This window comes from Centrocercus urophasianus, unplaced genomic scaffold (genome assembly GCF_019232065.1).
Source record: "Centrocercus urophasianus isolate 14NV4802_14NV808 unplaced genomic scaffold, USGS_Curo_1.0 seq_10, whole genome shotgun sequence".
Taxonomy (NCBI): Eukaryota; Metazoa; Chordata; class Aves; order Galliformes; family Phasianidae; genus Centrocercus; species Centrocercus urophasianus.
The window spans coordinates 88,078,131-88,084,130 of record NW_024884142.1 but is presented as its reverse complement, the minus strand read 5'-3'; the positions used below and the strand labels follow the sequence as shown (position 1 = coordinate 88,084,130).

At 54.4% G+C, this 6,000-nt stretch overlaps 1 protein-coding gene across 1 annotated transcript in view; it reads left to right on the top strand.

The window, feature by feature from the left end:
* Positions 1-3,304: 3,304 nt before the first annotated feature.
* Positions 3,305-6,000, top strand: part of LOC122160824 (tau-tubulin kinase 1-like) — a 44,570-nt gene continuing 41,874 nt past the window's right edge. The window contains exon 1 of the mRNA XM_042819778.1: positions 3,305-3,378. The gene's annotated coding sequence lies outside the window, so the exon portion shown is untranslated. The remainder of the gene's footprint in view (positions 3,379-6,000) is intronic.

The window sequence follows — 6,000 nt, the reverse complement described above, 5'->3', positions numbered from 1 at the left end:
GGGGCACGGCCCTGCTCCGCCGTCGAGGCCCCGCCGCTCCCCGCCCCGCTGTTCCCGGCCCCGCCGGGCGCGGCGCCGCCCCGGCCCCGGAACACCCCCGCCTCCGGGAGGGGACGGGTCGGGAGCAGCGCGCGGTAGCGGGCGGTTATACGGGCGTACCGCGGGGCGGCGGAGCGGGACGGCGCTTCAAGGCTCGCTGCGGCAGCCCCTACGCCCAGAATTGGGCGCGCGGGCCCGCGTCCAGGCGGCTGTGAACGTCCTCCAGGAGGAGTCCCCACGGCCCCTCCAGCCCTGCGCTGGGCTCTTTCTGCGTGTCCTTGTACTGGCGGCCCAGAGCTGGGCCCAGTGCTCCAGGTGCGGGCTGCCAGCGCTGAGCAGAGGGGAGAATCACCTCCCTCCACATCGCGGCTCCTCCGCACCGTGCAGCTCCCAGCTTTAGCATCAAAGTGCTTCTTCGTTCTATTCAGTCCCAGCGGCAGGTTGGATGGTGAACCACGTTAAATTGTGACCCTTTCCAATGAGATCTTGTAGGGGCTAACACAGGCCTGCTCTGTGCATGGCACAAACTTTGCAGGATATTAATTCTGTTATGTAGTCTGTTCCAGCCTCTCAGCACAACACTGCAAAGCTCGTGTTAAGAATATTTGTCTTCTTCCTGAAGACGAGCCGAACTACTGAGCTTTTCTTAAATGACAGCTCAACTAATTCCCAGGATTTGGGTGGGCAAAGCACATTTCATTCTTAGGAGCAGCAACTTCAATCTATGCTGAGCTTGAAATTGTTCTGGTAGTGGCACGGACAGCCAGTGTTTTCCCAAGACTTTTCCTATCCAAAGAATATCATCAGATGTTATCTAGTTAAACAATATAAATTTTATTAGGATTTGGATTCCTGTCACTTCTGACATTTCCACTTGCGTTTTATAAGCAATGTGTAAGAATTGACACACTTAACTTCCTTGTAAAGTCAGTATTACCGCACTGTTTAAACAGTTGTGTATTTCCTCAGCTTTCGTATGCCAGTGCTTCTTTTTGGGTAACAGAACTCATAGCGTGTGTGCCACCTTGTGCCGGATGGTAGTATGGGCAGTTATTCTCCCTTCAGTTGGCTTAAGGATTGCACCAAAGATTTCCATAAAAAACTACTTATCTGCAAAAGTAAGAAAATAAATAGATAAATAAATCAGGTTTTCAGACTAATGCTTTCCATAGAACAAGCAAACAGAGGTGGAGGGGAGTGCTTTCCAGAAGAAAGAGCATGAAATTAAATTATTTGGTCTGAAAACATAGCTGTTTAATTTACAGACCTTGAAATCATCTGGGAATGCTGCCATTCTCTGCTTATTTTCCGTATAAGACTGATTTTCTCCTTCCAACACAAATTTTTATTTTTCTCATGCTTCAGTAGACCACCTTTCATCCACAAATTCAGGCTCTTTTTCCTCCAAGAAAGCTGTGATTGCTATCAACATAATTCATACATAATCCAGCCAGCAGAACACCTAATTTCCCAATCCAGCTGGGCTGCTTGGTGGGACAAGAACAGTCCCAGTCTCCTTTCTTCCCTCCAAGCAAGTTGTGTAGAAGGGAGGTGAGTCTCAGATGTTGCAGTGCTTCTTTCATAGCATCATAGCATTATCCAGGTTGGAAAAGACCTTCAGGACCACCAAGTCCAACAATCAGTCTAGCTTACTGAGCCCCATCACCAAACAATGTCCTGAAGTGCCACATTCTCGAGTCTCTTAAACACCTCTATGGATGAGGACTGCACCACTGCCATGGGCAGGCCATCCCAATGTCTCTCTATAAAGAAATTCTTCTTGTCTAATTAAAACCTCTCCTGGCCCAGTGTAAGACCATTTTCTTGCATCTCATCACTGGGAGAAGAGACCAACAGCTCCCGCTGCATTCTCCACAAGCACTGATGCAGGTGTTACTAGCTCTGGGGATTTCCGTTTACTGTGATCTACAAATGCCACTTCTCAGCAGCTCCCGAAGGCTCAAGGCACCACTGCATAGGAATTTGTTTCCTGGAGCAGACAAGTGCCCTGAGATGACCTCCTGCCCCAGCCTCAAGGTTTAAGCAGCCATTGGCAGATATGGAGGGTTTGTAGTGATAACAAGGAACACAGCCAGTAGTGCTATGCAGTAATGGTTGGATGAAAGGAATGAACACAGCCCTGCCAAAAATGTTCTGGGGGTACTGGTGGATGGTAACTGGATATGAGTCAGTAATTGACTTTGCAGCCTAGAAAGCCAGCTGTATCCTGAGCCATATCAAAAGTGTGGCCAGCAGGATGAGGGAGGTGATCCAGCCCCTCTGCTCTGTGCTGAGACCTCACCTGGAGTACTGCATCCAGATGTGGAGTCCTCAGTGTTGTGGATCTGTTGGAGCACATCCACAGGAGGGCCACAAATATGAGCCAAGGTGTGGAAGACCTCCCTTTTGAGGACGGGCCAAGAGAGCTGGGACTGCTCAGAGAGAAGAGAGGGCTCTGGGGAGACCTGAGAATGGCCTCCTCAGTATGTGAAGTGGGGCAGTAAGAATGAAGGTGACAGACTTTTTAGTTGGGCCTGCTGCAATCGGACAAGAGGAAATGGGCCGCGGTGCGGGGACGCAGCTGGGGACACGAGGGCTCGGCTCGGGGCCGCTCCGCCGCAGGGCCCTCAGGATGCCGGGTGCCGGCTCGCCGCTGCCGGCTGCGCGGGGCGGGCGCGGGGCGGGACAGGCGGGGCGGGGGCGGCCTCGGGTGATGTCAGGGCTGATGCTGGAGGTGCGGCGCGCGGTGCATTGTGGGCGAATCCCGCCGCCCGCCGCTGCTCCGAGGGGGAGGATGCGCCCTGGGCCGGCCCGCCCCCGCCCCGCAGCCGCAGCGCCCGGCGCCGGCGGCACCGAGCCCGGAGAGCCGCACTGAGGACGCGAGGCATGCGCCGCCCGCGCCGGCCGCAGAAAGAGGCGGCGGGGCCAGGTGAGCCAGGCCGAGCCGCGCCGGGCCGGGCCTCGGCGGCCTTCGCGGTCGTCGTGCGGGGAGGGGGCGCCCCTCCGGCGCTGAGGGAGATGCGGGGTACGGGTCGCACCGGGCCGGGCCGCTCCAGGGCTGCGCGCGGGGCGTTGTGGGAACTGCAGTCCGTCCCTCCTCCCGGTGCCGCCTGCCGACGGGGAGCGGGCCCGAGCGGAAAACTCGGCTTCCCGGCGTGCCACGGGCGGCGGGCGGGCCCGACGAGGAATGACGGCGGAACGCAGCCAATGAGAAGGCGGGATTGGGTGGGGCGAACCATCTGCCGAGAGGGGCGGGGGAGGGGGGAGCAGCGTGCCGACAGCTGCAGTGCAGAGGCGGACGCGGCCATCTCCTCAGAGGGGGAGGCGGGGCGGCCCCAGGTGAGGGGCCGGGCAGGGGCGCGGGGTGGCGGCCGAAGAGGCTCCGCGGGTCAGGAGCCCGGCGGCTGAGCCCGTCTCAGGCGAGCAGGTGCCTGCGCTTAGGGCGAGGCGCGGGAGGGGCCGCCGGGGAGGGGCAGGGCGGGAGGCGGCTGCGGCGCCCCGTGGGGCCGCGGGCGTCGTGCGGGGGGCGGAGGGGGGCCGGGCCCTGAGCCGGCTGCGGGAAGCGCGGCTCGAAACCGCGGTGTTGCGCCTCGGCGATGGGCGGCCCGCGCGGTGCCCGCCTCGCGGCTGGCGGAACGCCGCGCGAGCAGCCCCGTTCCGCCGGGGTCTTTCGTCGGGGAGAGTTCTCATTGTGTTCTAACTCTTTGGTGCTCGGGTGGGCGCTGAGAGTTTCTCAGAGAGGTTTCAGCGTTTGGGTCTTCTGCAGCCTTTCGGAACGGAGTCTCTATGCCCTTACTGCTTGCGGTTCGCAAGTTGGTGCCGGTGCCCGCTGCCAGGCGACCCTTCCCCATCCCCTGCGCGCTGAGAGCCGCCCTGCCGCCCGGCTCTGACCCTCCGGCAGCTGCGTGACAGCACCGTGACCTTGAGCTCATCGTGCGCCCGGCAGCGCTCTGTGAGCCGTGGCCCCCGGCGGGACTGCTGCCACTCTTGGGGTGTTGGTGGAGGCAGCCCAGTGCTGCTCCCCAGCAGCCACAACCTACCCTGTGCCACGACTTCTGCGTTCCCGAATTTCTTTTGGCTTGCGAAAAGGAGGTCGTTTGACTGGTGGAAGGAAGGATTTCCTAGTTTTAGTGCAGCTTGTCAATTCCTTTATGCTTCTGGTACTGTCGATGGAAATGCTACCTTTAGCCACAAACTTCTCCATGAATCACAACGGAGGTTTCTCAGCATGCTGTTTATTTTCACTGTGTGAGTTTAACCCCCTGTTGGGTGTGCCTCAGCACTCCTGCTGATGGGTGCTGTGCCCTCATAGGTGCCATGACTGAAGTACTGAGTACCGAGTCAGTAGTATGACCACATTTCACTCCACTAACTTCTCTTGAGACTGTTTCTCAGTACAACGAGTGCAATTCAAGAATTTGTAGAATTATAAAATGAGTTAGGTTGGGAGGGACCTTAAAGATTCAGTTCCAACCCCTGTTATGCATCGATTTTTTTCTTTGTGTGCATGTGATCATCCAACTCGTAACAAACATTTTCATGCTGTTGCACTTGAGATCAGAAACTTTCGAGATTCTCTTTGGGTATATGGTGTCCACTTCTGCAACTTCTATGTTCTTTGTGCTTTTGCAGGCTTTATTATAATATTCCTTCAAAAGAGGGCTTCATCTCTGGTGCAGGAAAACACTGGAGTTACCATTTCCTTGTAGATCGGTTTTTGTAAGAATTGATCTCAAGGATGCCTACTTGTTCTTTTTAACTTTTTTATCTTCTTGAAATAATTAGCAAGAGTCAAGTCAGATCCCCATCAATGTTCTTGGCCTTACAAAAAGGAGTGCCTCTGGTGTAGAAAATCTAAAGAAGGGCAATGAAGCTGATGAGAGATCTGGAGCACAAGTCTTGTGAAGAGCATCTGAGGGAACTGAGATTGTTCAGTCCGGAGAAGAGGAGGTTCAGGGGAGACCTCACTGCTCTCTACAACTGCCTGAAGGGAGGTTGTGGTGAGGTGGCGGTCGACCTCTTCTCTCGTGTACCGGTGATAGGATGAGAGGGAATGGCCTCAAGTTACACCATGAGGTGTTCAGGTTGGATATTAGGAAAAAAAAAAATTCTCAGCAAGAGTGGTGAGTTATTGAAACAGGCTGCCTAGGAATGTGGTGGAGTCACCGACTGTGGAGCTGTTCAAGAACAGTGGAGATGTGGCACTGAGGGACATGGTTCGTGGGCATGGGAGGGGATGGGTTGACAGTTGGACTGGATGATCTTAGAAATCTTTTCCAACCTTAATGATTCTGTTATTCTATTTTGACACCTGTTAGGTTCATGCTAGTGAAGTGGTCCCCACCCTTGCCCATGTATTGATTTCCTTCCCCTTCCTCTTCATCTCAGCCCCAGTGTTAGGTACTGAAGTGATGAAGCCAAGAGTAGTTCTACACCATAACAAGCAAAATGAAGCCCTCCTCTAGTAGAAGCTGTTGGTACTTGGTGTTTTCCTGAGCAAGAGTGAATCAGACATCCTGAGAGAGCTGATTCCCTCTTTCCTCTCTAAGTGCTGTGATACCTTTTGTGTTGTTCCTTGCCTTCTGTTACAGTGAGATTGCCACATCACTTTATAGCTTGTTAGTCCAGTGCTCTCTGGTGAATCTTGCTCTGTGTTCACTTCTTTGGTTGTGACCTGTCAGTTTTCTGTGTTGATCTTATTTAGTGTGCAGTTTCCAGATGAACTCTGCAGGAATTTCTCCCATTTCTGGGAAAGTCTGGGATTAAATTCATTTGCCAGAGCTCCCTGATGACCTTCCAATAACATTGGCTCACTTTAAAAACAATGAACAGAGCAGAAGACAGAAAATAGGATCTCGTAGAGCATTATGTCTCTACAGAGTCCCTAGGGGCTTTGTAAACTGTTCCTTCATTTTCAGCTGCTTGTTGGCTTTGTTGAGATCTCCTTCTTTGGATGTTGAA